This window comes from Rosa chinensis, chromosome 1 (assembly GCF_002994745.2).
Source record: "Rosa chinensis cultivar Old Blush chromosome 1, RchiOBHm-V2, whole genome shotgun sequence".
Classification (NCBI taxonomy): domain Eukaryota; kingdom Viridiplantae; phylum Streptophyta; class Magnoliopsida; order Rosales; family Rosaceae; genus Rosa; species Rosa chinensis.
The window spans coordinates 4,207,709-4,223,536 of NC_037088.1; positions in this window are offsets into that span (position 1 = coordinate 4,207,709).

The window sequence follows — 15,828 nt, forward strand, 5'->3', positions numbered from 1 at the left end:
AGCTAAGTTAGTTTAGTCAAATTAATTTTACCACCACTGCAATCATCCCCCATCGCAACCATTGGCTCATCGTTCTCCACTATAACATCAGCTCCAAACCCATTGTAAACCTACTCTGATTTCAACTACCGATATCCCACAAATTCTCCTACAACAGATTTAGTACACCCATGTCCTATTCCCCAGATTTCAACCCCTACAACCCCTTTCGTTTTTTCACAACAATAGCAGAATTCGCCTAAACAAAATCACAGCGAATTTCAAACTAAACGTACATCTATCATAATACCAGGTTAGCCCAAACTAAATAAATCACACATAGAATTCTTGAACTAAGGGGGGTGTATTCATTTAAGAATCTACAAGATTTTTTTGTATTTTGAAAGTCTATGGGTATTCAATTGAGATTTTAAATAATGGGCTAAATACTAGTTAGTACCCTGTGGTTTAGGTCCAAAATCAATTCAGTCTCTGGACTTCTAATTTCATCAAAAACACCCCTGCACTTTCAATTTTGATCTAATAGGTCCAATTCGTTAATATTCTATTATGGGTTCAAGTTATAGTTAGATTATTTGTTGAAAAACGATTTATTTTTAATAGTAGGACTCACTCCTAAATTGACTATGCAGACCACCTCGACACCACATCATAAAACATATGCCATATATGAGCCACATTAACTAGTTAAATAACTCAATTGTGGGAAAACTAACAAATTAGACCTATTAGAACAAAATTGAAAGTGCAGGGGTATTTTTGATGAAATTAAAAGTTCAGGGACTGAATTGGTTTTGGACCTAAACCACAGGGTAGTAATTTGTATTTAGCCCTTGAAAAATCCTTTAAAATCTTGATGTATTCAATTAAGATTTAAAATTATCCATTCAAATTTGCAGATCTTCAAAAGTATACAGATTTTTAAGAATTTCATTCAATGCTGGATTTTGGAGGATTTTATAGTGCTTTTTATTCATATCAAAACTCAAAAACAATCCAACCACTTCCCAAAAGATTTTGATGGATTCTTTCTCACTCAGAAAATGAAGAAGCTCTTCACCAAAAAAAAAAAAAAAAAACAAGAAGAAGAAGAAGCAGTTCTCAATAGGTGACACTCATCCATTTTGTCTTAGACCTATCTTCCCACTATCCTCCTCTGCCTCTGCCTCTGCTCTCATCTAATAATTTTAGGGGAAATGATCATTTACCCAATTTCAGCTTCCAAATTGCCCACTTGCTCCACTAAAAGTTTTTTAACCCCATTTATCCAAAACACTCTAAGGGATTATTTCCCTAATACCCAATTAATTTTTTTTTTATTCTTTTTATTTATTTTTGAGACTTTTTTGCCCTCTCCTTCTTTCTCACTTAGAGAGAGAAGTCATCCTCCACCTTGCTGTGCTCCGGTGACCAGTGGCCTGTCGCAGACTCCGGCGACCGGTGACTGGAATCCGACAACCAGTCACCGGAATCCCGAATCCAACTGCCGGACTGGTGACCGGATTCCGGCGTCTGATTTTTATTGCCCCTAATAATGCCCAGTAATCATGTTATTGCCCCCCAATAAACATATTATTGCCCCGTAGTAACAAGTTTATTAGGGATCAATATTAATGAAAAATGAAAATGTTTATAATTTTGAAAGTTTTTATAGGTTTATCCAAATAAATAATCTTATTATTGCCCCATAATAGTCATATTATTGCCCCAACAACCATATTATTAACCCCTAATAATCGTAGTATTGACCCACAATAGACATGTATAACTCCTCAATAAAACCTTCTTTTTTTTTTCATTCTTCTTTCTTCTTCCCTTCTTGACATGTATAACTTCAGCCGGCTTGAGCACGCCATCCTCCCAGACTGGCAGTGGAGAATGTAATTAGGAGTTGGGACTCAGTCCAAAAAAAAAAAAAATTTGAAACCGGGCTACAGACCACGGTAACGACGGCGCGAAGGCCTAGAGTGGTCAGAAAACAACGTCATCCAGCACCCCAGCAAACGCGGCGCCTAACTTTGAAGCACTTCCTTCACAGAAGCTCGAAATCGGTGTCATCGTCATCCTCCGATGCCTCGCTCAGCTTGCCTCTGCGATTGCGAGTCCGTCTCCATCTCCTCGCGTCTCTCGCTTTCGTCCTCTAGGCACGAGCACGACGACCTGTCCCTGATCTCCTCGTCGTCCTCAACTTCTCCTCCTTCTTCTCCTTCTTAAGCCTCAGAGCCAAAGGAAGAACAAGGCCGCTGAATCCATCGTTGATTAGAATAAACTCGTCCCCGGCCATGACCTGGTGGTGATAGTGTTTGCCGGCTATGGAGAAGGTGGCAGAGGAGCGAGTTCGATCTCCAGGAGGCGCTGACATTGTCGTTTTCGTTGATTTCTGGGAGGACCCATTCCTTCTTGCTCCATAGCGATGGCGGTAGAGCCAGTAATGACGGGGATGGAGGCTGGCCGAGTGGCCGGGGGGAGAGAAAGAGAGAGAGAGAGAGAGAGAGAGTCCGGATGAGTTTCAATTTGATTAATGAGGGTAAAATTGTCAGTAGATGTTAGATTGGGTAAATAGGGTTAAAAAACTTTTAGTGGAGTAAGTGAGCAATTTTTCTGCTGAAATTGGGTAAGTGGTCACGGCCCCTAATTTTTATTTTATTTTTATCACTATAACTCTGGAAGCCTTAATCCTTCTAGCTAATTAAGCTCACTTTGAATAGTATTGTTAAGATGATACATACACACATGTTTCTTTTTTTTTTTTAATCAAACCCGAAGCTGGGTGCCGATATATATACATATATTCATCTAAAGCCAGAATAAGCCGTTACATACACACATGTTTCTTTTGTAGATTAGATATGAAATAAATTATGTCATTAGTTTACTACTTTATTTTTTGTGTAACATTTTGGTTGATTAGTTTTCTCTTATTATTCATATAATACACAACATAAAGAATGGTAGATTGCATTATAGTTGGATCCATACATCCATTGCTTTTAAAGAAGAAGAAAGAAAAAAAAGTAACCTACCAAAAACATCATAAGGACTTGTAAAATCTAACCAAATACTAGTAAATCAATCCATTATAATTAATCAGAGTCCATATAAAATTTAAACAATCCGTGGATTAAGTAAATCTATAGATTATAAAAACTCAAACAAAATCTTTTAAAATCTGAATTAAATACACCCCCATAAATGTAGTACTTACTGAGTCTGACGTCCAGTAGCAACAGCAAGATTTGGTCGTCTTAATTTCGGCTCCAATGCAGCAGGATCCGCTTAGGCTTTCGTCACATTTGATAAAGCAGTCTCAAGTTTCTCCTCTAATTCCACGATCCTTCCCTGCAAGCTCGTCCTTTCATCAGAAAAGTCGACCTCAATCTCTCCATCAAGGATTTGCAGCAATTCGTCCGAGCTTGCCTGCAATGCAGGCCAGTTCTCGTTTGATATTCGTTTCCTCTCTTCCCAATCGACGTCATTCTTCACAAAAACCTCGGCCCTCCTAGTCCACTCCTCTTCCATCACTTGAAGCTCCCTAATCCCCTCCTCTTCCATTTCCCTGATCTCCTTCTCCAATTGCTCCATCTCAGGTGTGGCCAAGTCAAACAAAATCCCCAATCTCTTGCGTCGCAGGAATTAGGGTTCAACTAACAGAGAATCGAAGAAGCGAATTTGGTAGGAATTGGGGCTGGGCGTGGAGTTTAGGGGTCAGGTTCTCTCTAATGCGGTCTTGCATCGCAAAAATTGGGGGGTAGGAATCGTAGATTCTGGACGATGCGGATTTGGTTTTGAAATTGGGGCTGGGCGTCGGGTTCTTTCTGATGTGGTCTTGCATGGCAGGAGGAATTAGGGCGTGGATTTGGTTTTGGAATTCGGGTTGGGCGTCGGGTTTAGGGGTTGGGAATCCGGTGCTGCATTTTGATTTTAACTCCCATCCCCTCTGCTTCTTGTTTGTGTCCGAGAATTCCAAGGCCTCGCCTTGGTTTTTCATTGTGTCTCCGTATTTGGCTCTCATCATATCTCTCTCTTGGTTAATGGAATTGGAATCCTCAACCTACAGCAGGTGATATACGCAGGCAAGTAGGTGAAAGAGAAGAAAATAGAAAACTATTTGGTATGTTCTAAACTAAAACTCATGCAATAATGGAGTTCACAGATAGTCTTAAAGTTTGTTTTAAAAAAGGAAGATGTTTTTTTTTCAAAAAAAAAAAAAAAACTCTATTTTAGATTAGTAACTCATAAATCAGCTTTTAAGTTATATAACATCCTAAATCGATCCATTAATTTTTAAACAACCAAGGAAGAGCATTGCTATGTGGAAGATTATGTAAAATTAACCCACCTTTAAAGTAAAAAACAATGTTTATGTTTTAAAGATATCATAGCTCCATTCTTTATTCTCAAAGCTCTAATCAAAACTATCAAAGGCAGAAGACGATTTTCTGATAAGAGATTCCCTCTCTAATTCTGAGGATGGTCGGGCTCAGTTGCTCCAGTCCCAACCACCGCTTACAGTCAAGAAAGCCTAAATCATGGCTCGGTAACGAGTTGAGTCGCCGAAAGATCAGCTTGTTGAGTTAATTCTCAAGATTTAGGGTGTTGTCGGATCTTGTTAATGCGGACACGAGTCTGGAGTCTCAGCTAATTTACTGAGGGAATGCGTCTGCGTCACCTGTCAAGTAAAATAAACTAGTATCAAAAGGGAGACCTCACTTGGCGGTCATTGCTCATTCGGTGTCTAAGTTAGTCAATGTATTTATGTTGACAGAGTGACGTTAGGTAAGTAATAAATGTGTGAGTATTAATGAGGAGAGTGAGAAACCTTTTATAGTTGAGTAGAGGGAGCAGTTCCATTTTGTCTTCAATGTGGCACTTGTAAGGTTTTGTGGACTAATCAATATCAACTAGAGTCACAGTAACTTATTACTCTTCATATAGAACATGTAATTAGACTAAGTCATGTTGTTCTAATTGCATTCCTCTTACAAGAAGGCTGTAGGTTGTTGTTGGGTGTTTACCGTGAAACATAATGTAGATGGATCACTGAATCGGTATAAAGTACGCCAGTAGTAAAAGGGTTTACTCAGACGTATGGTATAAACTATGATGAGACTTTTGCTCCTGTTGCCAAAATGAACACTATTCGGGCTCTGCTTTCATTTTCTGCTAGTTTAAAATGACCAATCCGACAGTTTGATGTCAAGAATGTGTTTCTTCATGGAGAGTTAGCTGAGGAAGTGTATATGAGTCTTCTACCTAGGTATGTAGCTGCTTCTTTTGGTGATTTTGTATGCAAATTGAGAAAATCTTTGTATGGTTCAAACAGTCATCTCGTGCTTGGTTTGGGAGGTTTTCACAGTTCATGTGGAAGTCTTGTTACAGACAGAGTAACTCAGACCATACCTTATTTCTCAAGCATCAACATATCATTTATGTTGATGATATGGTAATCACTAGCAATGATACTGTTGAGATGGGTAGACTACAGAGCTAGCTAGCCTCTGAGTTTGAGATGAAGGACTTGGGTGAACTAAAGTACTTCTTAGGGATTGAGGTAGCCAGGGGAGAGAAGGGATCTACTTATGCCAGAGGAAGTACATTCTTGACCTGCTGACAGAGATATGTATGTTGGATTGCAAACCTATTGACCCTCCTATTGAGCAAAACCATTGTTTAGCAGAGTATCTAGATTAGGTATCTACCGATCGAGCTCGCTATCAGATGTTGGTTGGGATCTTGGTTTATTTGGCTCATATTAGACCAGATGTTGCATATGAGGTAAGTGTGTAAGTCAGTTCATGCATAACCTTAGTGAGAGTCACATGAATGCTGTTGTGAGAATTTTAAGGTACTTGAAGTCAGCTTTAGGGAGAGGAGTAATGTTTTCTAAACACAACAACATTCTTGAGGTTTATTGCTTCAAAGATGTAGATTAGGCTGGAAATGTTACAGACAAGAGGTCGACATCAGGTCACTTTACCTTTGTAGGAGATAATTTGGTTACATGAAAGAGTAAGAAACAGAAAGTTGTGGCACAATCTAGTGTTGAGGCTGAGTATAGAGATATGGCTCATAGGGTGTGTGAATTGCTATGGTTGAGAAATCTGTTATGTGATTTGGGTCTCAAACTCAAAATTACTATGCAGTTGTATTGTGACAACTAGGCAGTCATTGATATATCACAGAATTCAGTACAGCATGATCGTACTAAACATGTGGAGGTTGATCGCCACGTTATAAAAGAGAAGCTAAATGCCAAACTTATTAGCTTCCCTTTTGTTCCTTCTGAAGAGTAACTTGCAGATATACTTACAAAAAGAGTTCCCAAAAAGGCGTTTTATGACTCACTAAAAGAGTATCAAGCAATTCATTCTCTCAATATTTTATTGTTCTATTTGACTGCTCAACCTGCAAACCAATTTCTCCTTTTCTTTTTCTTCAAATTCATCTGGTTGGAGCATTTAAATCTCTTCTTCAAGTTCTCCATGAAGAAATGCAGTTTTCACATCTAACTACTCTAACATAAGTCAAATGTAGTACACACCGCCCAGGACTACTTGAACTGTTGTGAGTCGAACAACATGAGAGAATATTTCATTGAAGTCAATGCCTTCTTTCTGAGCAAATCATTTCACCACCAATCTAGCATAATACCGCTCCACTTGGTCATTACCATCTCCTTTGATCTTGTAGACCCATTTGTTACCAATCGCCTTTCTTCCATGTGGTATGGAACAAGATCCCATGTCTTGTTTATATAGAGGGGTTTCTTGCATTGCTGCCATCCACAATGAAGCTTCTTGGCCTTTTGTAGCCTCATGGAAAGTTGATGGCTCTCCATCCTCTACTAGTAGACAGTATGCAACATTTCCCTCCATAATGTATTGTGAGTGCCAAGCTAGTTCTCTTCTCTCTCGAGTTGACTTTCGAACTCATAGAGTTGCAAACTCAACTTGTTCCTGTTCTTCATGCTCTAGTGGTGCTTTTGAATAATCTGGAACTTCTTGTTCTTGTTTATCTTCAACTTGAACTGTAAGAGTCTTTGGTTTCTCTTGTTAAGTGCTATCATTTTCTTTTCCTTGTACCTTGTCTTCTATAAATATTACATATCTGCTGATTATCACCTTGTGGGTAGTGGGATCCCCTAGGCGATACCCTTTAACTCCATCAACATACCCTAAGAAAATGCATTTTCTGGATTTTGGATCCAGTTTTGATGTTTCTTGGGCGTTATACATAACTAATAGAGGACTTCCAAATGTATGTAAACGAGAATAATCACATGGCATACCAGTCCACGTCTCCATTGGCGTCTTTAGATCAATTGCGGTTGATGGTGACCAATTGATCACATAACAAGCGGTCTTCACTACTTCTGGCCAAAACGAATTGGCCATCCCCCCAGTCCTTAACATCCCTCTTGTTCATTCTAATAAGGTTCTGTTCATCCACTCTGCTACTCCATTTTGTTGTAGAGTGTATGCCACTGTGAACTGCCTTTTGATACCTTCTTGTTGACAAAAGTTATCAAATTAATTACTGATATATTCTCTTCCATTGTCCGATCTCAAACACTTCATCTTCTTTTCAGATTCAAGCTCCACACATGCTTTGCTTATATTGAAAACTGGGAATACGTCCGCCTTCCTCTTGATTGGATATACTCAACATCTCCTGTTGATAAATTTTTTTTCCAAAGATTTCCTTCATCCATCTTTTAAATTAAAATCTTTTTTTTTTTTTTATATAATCTGAAATTTTCATTTTCAATCTTCAAAAACCCCTCTTTACTTGTGTTTTGTGTTTGTGTATATGTGTAATTGTTTAGGTTTTTAGGTTAGTTGAAATTGTAAATTTGTGCATGACATAATCTGATATTTGTAAACTAAAATCGTAAATAAAGTGTTTGAGTGATTGTGTTTTGCTTTTCTATTGTATATGTGTTCTTGATTTCATTTTAGGATTTGTGAAGTTGTAATTTCTAAAATAGTAATATGAAGTTCTCAAATTAACTTGTTAATAATCTGATCTTGTACTTAATTAACTCGTAACACATTGTTTTAGGATTGTTTATGATGTTTTGTACATGTATAGGAAATAGAGTTAGTGTTGTATATGAATTTGTGTAGTTAGAGTTTGTTTAGGATTTGTTGTTTGTATTTGCGTTTGTTTTGATTTCTAATTTGTGTTTGTTTAGAATTTGTTTTTTACTTGGATTTGGTTTCCTACTTTGTATATGATTAGTATTCATTGTGTGAATAGGATTCCTAGTTTAACTATGACTTGTATTTTGTATCTGCTTGGGAGTAGGATTCCTAATTTGTGTCGAATTTGGATTATGTGTTTGAGTAGGATTCTATTTATTGTAAATGGTCAAAATATTTGTCTATATATATTTGTGATTTCGTGACTTAACTTGTGAATATTTGTTGTCTTCGTGATTTTGTGTGAGTACCTTCAATCCCCGGTTTTGAACGACCCCTACTTGCTCTATACTAACATTTAATATTTTTTCAGGGTTTAAATTGGCACTAATTTCGAGCTTATCACCGATCAATCTGAATCGCATTCCCATCCTCCTTAATCTGTTGCCCAGCCTCCTCAATCTCATTCCTAGCCTCCTCAATCTCATGATCAACCTGTCCTTGCCCATCAACCTGAAGCCTTTCCCAATCAACCTGCATCTCTTCCAAATCATCTTGACTCTCTGTACCAGGAGATCATACCGACATTTCAGCACGCATTGCCATCAATTTCCTCTCCTCTCTGCAAGCATCGGATTCGAATTTTGGTTAACCTTCTCAGAAATCGAAGGGATTGCATTTGCTCAGCCATGGTTGAGTCTGAGAAAGAATTAGGGTTTTAAACTTTTGGGAATATGGAGAAATGGAGAATGGGGGTTTTGGAATTGGACGAACGAAAACCATGCGTTTTGGTTTATATGGGCTCCGCTTCTTGTTCTCATGTTCGCAAGCTCTGCAGCTGAGATCAAAAATTAAAAAGTGCACCAAGAGAGAATAACACACATCTTCACCAGTTCACAGTCGAAACATGGTTGAACAACAGATATCCAGCTTGATTAAATTTGACCTAAAAACATGTCAACAGCTTTTTGGTTCGTTGAAAATTCTGAGTCGCCAACAATAACTTTTCAATTCATCGACCACATATGTCAATAATTTTTTCAAAAGATTATCGTGAATGACAATAATTTTTTTGGATAGTGACAATAACTTTTCTTTTCCTTGACAATAAATTTTAGAAAAAATGTAGTGACTTTTCTTACGAATAACAGCAACTTTTATGAAGAATCTCAGTTATTTCGGAGGTCCAGTCATTTTTCATGACTAGAAAATTTTTAGATGCATCGAACAACGTTCTACAGTAATGTAAAGAATAACATTTATTCATGATAAAATAATGGAAATGGCAAGGGCAAATCTTGTTAGAAACATTTGAATATGTAGCAATGTCCTAATATAATCATAAGAAGCAACTGAAAATCCTGAACGTAAACAAAATAAGGTAAAAAAACAAAAAAACAAAAATTATATGGCTCTTACAATTTTAGTCACATTCCACCCACATCCAACATGCTCCAAAATAGGTCTTCACCATTTTCATTTTACAAGATTTCCAAATTCTTTTCTATTGAGGTTTTTTCGGACGTGCAATCTTTTTTCACTACTAGCAAATTTTTAGATGCATCGAACAACGTTCTAAAGTAATATTTATTCATGATGAAATCCTTCTTCTTCTTTTTTGTCTTTTTGTGTGGAAAGGGCAGGGGCATACTTATTAGAAACATTTAAATATCTATCAATATCTTAATACAATCATAAGAAGTAAATTGAAAATCCTAAACATAAACGAAAGAGGGTAAAAAAAAAACTCCAATATTTATATGGTTCTTACAATTTTAGTCATACTCCACCCACATCCAACATGCTCCAAACAAGTTTTCGGCATTTCATGTTACACAAGTTTTAAAATTTCTTTCCTATTGAGATCTTTTCGGATGTCCAGTCATTTTTCATGACTAGAAAATTTTTAGATGCATCGAACAACGTTCTACATATTGTATAGAATAACATTTATTCAAAATAAAATATGTTTTTTTTTCTTTTGTGTGCGGAAATGGTAATGGCAATCTTGTTAGAGACATTTGAATATCTATCAATGTCCTAATATAATCATAAGAAGCAACTAAAAATCCTAAACATAAAAAAAAAATGTTTAAAAAAAAAACGCCATTATTTGTATGGTTCGTACAATTTTACTCACATTCCACCCACATCCAACATGCTCCAAACAAGTCTTCGCCAATTTCATTTTACAAGATCTCAAAATTTCTTTCCTATTGAGGTTTTTTCGGACGGGCAGTCCTTTTGCATGACTAGCAAATTTTTAGATGGATTGAACAACATTCTAAAGTAATGTATCGAACAACATTTATTCAGGATGAAATCTTTTTTTGTTTTCTTGTGTGGAAAGGGCAAAGGCAACCTTATTAGAAACATATGAATATCTAGCAATGTCTTAATACAATCATAAGAAGCAAATTGAAAATCCTAAACGTAAACAAAAGCGATATTTATATGGTTCTTACAATTTTAGTCATACTCCATACACATCCGTCATACTCCAAACAAGTTTTCAGCATTTTCATGTTACACGAGTTTCAAAATTTCTTTCCTATTGAGATCTTTTCATGTTACTATCCTGAACCATTGCATTGAACAGAACCAGACAAATTTCACAAATGCTATAACAAAGCTAATATTAGAAACAAGAAAGTACTTACTGAGTTTTCTGAGGTGTGGCATTAAGCACATTAAGACTCGCTGCACCCTTCCCAAGGTCTGAAGCTAATCCTCTACCTAGTAGCTGTGATCTAGCAAAATCAAACTGCTCTTTCAATTCCTTAATTTGATTCTCCAACGACTCCCAATGCTGATCAACCTAAATAGCGTTCCCATCTTCCTCAATCTATTGCCCATCCTCCTCAATCTCATGTCCATCAACATGGAGCCCTTGCCCATCAACCTAAAGCCTTCCCAAACAAGCTGAATGTCTTCCAAATCAACCTTACCCTCTGCATCGGAAGATCCTACTAACATTTTGGCTCGCATTCCCATCAATTTCCTCTCTTCTCTCTATAAGCGTCACATTCAAATTTTGGTTAACCTTCTCATAAATCGAAAGGATTGCATTTGTTGAGCCATGGTTTCAAGTTCGTTTGCCAATCGTACATTCCTCAACTCCAACCGCTGAATAGTCTCTTCCTCAGTCTGAATCTCTTCCTCTCGCACTTCCTCAATTTCAATTTCATGCTGCTCTCCTACAAGTGCAGCCCGCTCCCTAATCAACTGCTCACAGTCGACCCGGAAGTCCAGCCATCCCTATTCATCATCACTCTCCTTTGCAACGGGAACCATGCCTAGCAACTGGTTCGTCGTCTCTTCCAGGTCACTCACTTGCTTCTCGATCGTCTTCCATTCCTTCTCGTTGTCCCCAACAATCTTGGCAATCTGGCCATGCAGTGCCTCAAACTCCTCTTGCAATTGCTTTTTCAGAGCCTCCATGCTTAGAGAGGGAATGGAATTGGGAATGCGGTTGAGTTTAAGGGTTTTGGAATTAGGATTGGGGCGGGTTGGATTTCAGGGCGATGCGGTGCGTTTTAAAACTAAGTTTTCTCCGCTTCTTCTTGTACTTGGCAAGGCGTGCAGCTGAAAATTTCATCACCTTCCGGGACTTAACTCTAATCATCGTTGCATTCGAATTTTGGTTAACCTTCTTCGAAATCGAAAGGATTGCAATTGTTGAGCCATGGTTGAATATGAGAAGGAATTAGGGTTTTAAACTTTTGGGAATAGAGAGAAATGGAGAATGGAGGTTTTGAAATTAGGCGGATGAAAACGGTGCGTTTTGGTTTTATACAGGCTCTGCTTCTTGTTCTCGTGTTCGCGAGGTCTGCAGCTAAGATTAATTCCAAGACCTTGAGAAGGTCTATTGGGATGAAAAGTAGCATTGTGTTTGGGGATTTGAAGATCATCATATCTCTTTGCCATACTATTTGGAGGTAAGTACATGAACGGATGTACTACTCACATAACCAATCTAATAAAAGGCATGACTTAAAATGCTGGAAGAGAGCGTTTTGTGAATTTTGGCCATTAGCAATGTAGATTGGATAGTTCTAAGAAAGTTGTAGAAAAGGAAAAGCTACCATGTAAGAGTCTAATGTGCATTAATGTTCCAACAAGTCCACTTATTTCATGTTGAAAACATCTTAAAATTTAGGAATGCTTTTGTCCATACAACCTTCTATGAAGTACCATGTTGAGGAATATTGACAACTTAATTTTTGCATTCTGAGATGACAACTGGTTTAGAAACGGAAAATTTTTTGATTGACATGACAGCTAATATGAGAAACAAATAGTTAAAGTATTATGACCATTTTAATAGAATGGGTTGGGGTTGGGCTGGTCCATGATTTCAAAAGTGTAGCCAAATCTCTACCCTGCAAAGAATGTGTTGAACTAAGTCCGCCTTAGCTCCGGGTTGATTTTATAGGCATAACTGATGTTCTTTAGAAAAGTTAGTACCATTCGCAGATTAGTCACTACAATCTTTTGAAACAAATCATTGTCTCAAACTGAAAGATATTTTCAACTCAATCAAATTATTTTTAGTAGAAATTAATATTATTTCACAAATTACTGGCCAAATACAAGGCTAGTTGATGGCAGGCTTTATTTACCCAAACGCTATCGGGCCATCAGCCCATGGGCAAGACTCGTGCTTTACATATTTGTGAAAGGGTCAACCTATCTTGCCCAAATCACGCCATCCCATCAAGCTTTTGCTTCTCAACTTGACGATTATGGCCATGACTACGATTGATATGGGGATTTTGCATTTGCTACTACACATGGAAGAGCATTCGTAGCATTATGGATTCTTTTCTGTACTACCTTTATTCGGTTGCGATGTTGATCCTGGTTGCGAGTTTTGTAGATTTCACGTCGATCTCTTGGGAATCTAAGAATGATGAGGCTGGGGCCTTCATAGTGACTCAAGCTAATCCATATATGGATGTGGCCTATATAACGCATCAAATAATGAATTAGCAAGTTGAAATAAACACCTTAAGTAAACTATGAGAAATGAATGATTTAAGAAACTGTAATCATAAGAAGCTAATGAAAATCCTAAACATAAACAAAAGAGGGTAAAAAAGGCCAATATTTATATGGCTCTTATAATTTTAGTCATATTCCACCCCTATCCAACATTCTCCAAATTAACATGTCTTCAGCATTTTCATTTTACAAGAGTTTCAAAATTTCTTTCTTATTGAGGTTTTTTCAGACATGTAGTCCTTTTTCATGACTAGCACCTTTAGATGCATCGAACAACGTTCTAAAGCAATGTATAGAATAACATTTATTCATGATTTTTTTTGTGTGTGGAAAGGGCAGGAGCAAACTTGTTAGAAACATTTGAATATCTAGCAATGTTTTAATATAATCATAAGACGCAGCTGACAATCCTAAATGTAAACAAAAGAGGGTAAAAAAAAGGCTGATATTTATATGGTTCTTAAAATTTTAGTCACATTCCAGCCACATCCAAATCCTAAAAATAAACAAAAGAGGGTAAAAAAAAAGGCCAATATTTATATATATGGTTCTAAAATTTCAGTCACATTCCACCCACATCTAACATACTCCAAACAGGTCTTCAACATTTTCATTTTACAAGAGTTCCAAAATTTCTTTCCTATTAAGGTTTTCTCGAACATGCAGTCCTTTTTCATGACTAGCAAATCTTTAGATGCATCGAACAACGTTCTAAGGTAATGTATTGAATAACATTTATTTATGATAAATTGTTTTTTTTTTAATTAATGAAATTTCATTGATAATAGCGCATGCCAAGAAGGCCATTACATACCCATCCGCTGACACATAACAATGGCCAGACAAGACTTCGTGGAGGAGCCACAATGGTACATATGATAGACCAACTATATTCGAACTTATCACACACTTATTTAAAAGTGAGCATATAACTATGAACTAATCGCATAGTAATAGGCTAGTTATAACAAAACTAATTAAAAAAGGGTCCTAAGACCCATTGCTCATTCTGGACCCAAGAGATCGGCCCAAAACTGGATTTCAGTGCTACAGTCGCACCTAGTGTCAAAAGGAGCCCAAGGACCTACCAGCATGCTTCCTCTGCCACCAGAGTCGCAGATGTCTCTGCCATCAACGCCACCGAGAGCTGCGTGAGGAAAGGAGCCCAAAAGCAACACAACGTTTACCCCACTAATTCTCCACCAGCAGCCATAGTCGCCGAAATCATCAGCCTCTCATAATCCCATGCATGTAATGGCGCACCTCCAACTGCCGCACAGGTCTTCGGTCCGAACAGATCAAACCACAAGGAATTTATGAACGAGATCAGATTGACAAGGAGTGTCCGATCGATTTTGTTCTATTCTTTGCCGGAGAAAGCAGAGATTTCTGGATCAAATAAAGCTTGGTGGTGAGTCGGAACTTGCCCCGCCCTCCATCTTTTGTTTACCAGACTGTGTGATGGTCACATCCAAGGCTGGCTTAGAGGTCCACTAGAGATGGCTGGAAATAGATAGCCCAGCCTAGGGAGGCTAGGGTTAAGGGAGAGCGCCGTTGCTCTCATTGAATTTCTTCAAATGACTGTTTTTTGTTTTGTTTTTGTGGAAAGGATTGGGGCAAATTATTATAAACATTTGAATATCTAGCAATGTCTTAATATAATCATAAGAAGTAACTGAAAATCCTAAACACATACAAAAGAGGTAAAAAAAAATTCCATATTTATTTGGTTCTTACAATTTTAGTTACACTCCACTAACATCCAACATGCTCCAAATAGGTCTTCAGCATTTTCATGTTACAAGAGTTTCAAAATTTCTTTCCTATTGAGGTTTTTTCAGACATCCAATCCTTTTTCGCAATTTATGTTCCTCAATCTCCTCCTTAATCTCTTCATCAATCTAAGAAAACCTTTCGCCTGTAATTGCAACCTACTGTTGAATCAACTGTGAATCTCCTCCAAAATCTTTTCCTCAATCTCATGCTTTGCATAAGCAAAGATTGCTAGCAATTGGTCCTCATTGTTTTGGAGATGTTCTTGATGCTGAATCCTGAGGTTTCTATTATGGACTTAAGGAGTGCAATATTGAAAGGATGTAGGAAGTTGAGTTTGACTATGCCATTTTGATCAAGTAGATGTAGGATTGCAAAACTGATTACCATCCTCTTGGATCTCTCCTTTCTTATTGGCGGTAATTAAGGACAAGTCCAAAGCTGAAGGTATGAAACTTAAGAAATTGAAGTTGATTAGCACATCTAAGAAGAAGTGTGTTGTGTGGCCAAACCTAAAGGAGACAAGGTCAGAAAATAAGGTCAAGGAAATAGTGTGTATTATGTCCTTGAGAAAGGCCCCCTCAACGTACTTCGGTCTACGAGAAAATAATCAAATATGAATACATTAGGATTTGAACTTGAATTACTTGGTTTGAACTTTAATAGTGTTAAAGTTACTTGGTTACATGTAGTTAACGCATCCAAAGCAACGCTATTTAAGCTTCATTTAGGTTGTCTAAATGGTCACTCGATTCTAACATAGCCAACTATAGATGGGTCATTGTGTAATATTGTTTCACCGCTATTAATAGATTGACACTTACTTTGAACAACAACAACAACAACAACAAAAATCACCTCCTCCTTGGTAGATTTGATAGTCTCAATATAAATTGTCCAAGGTAGCCCG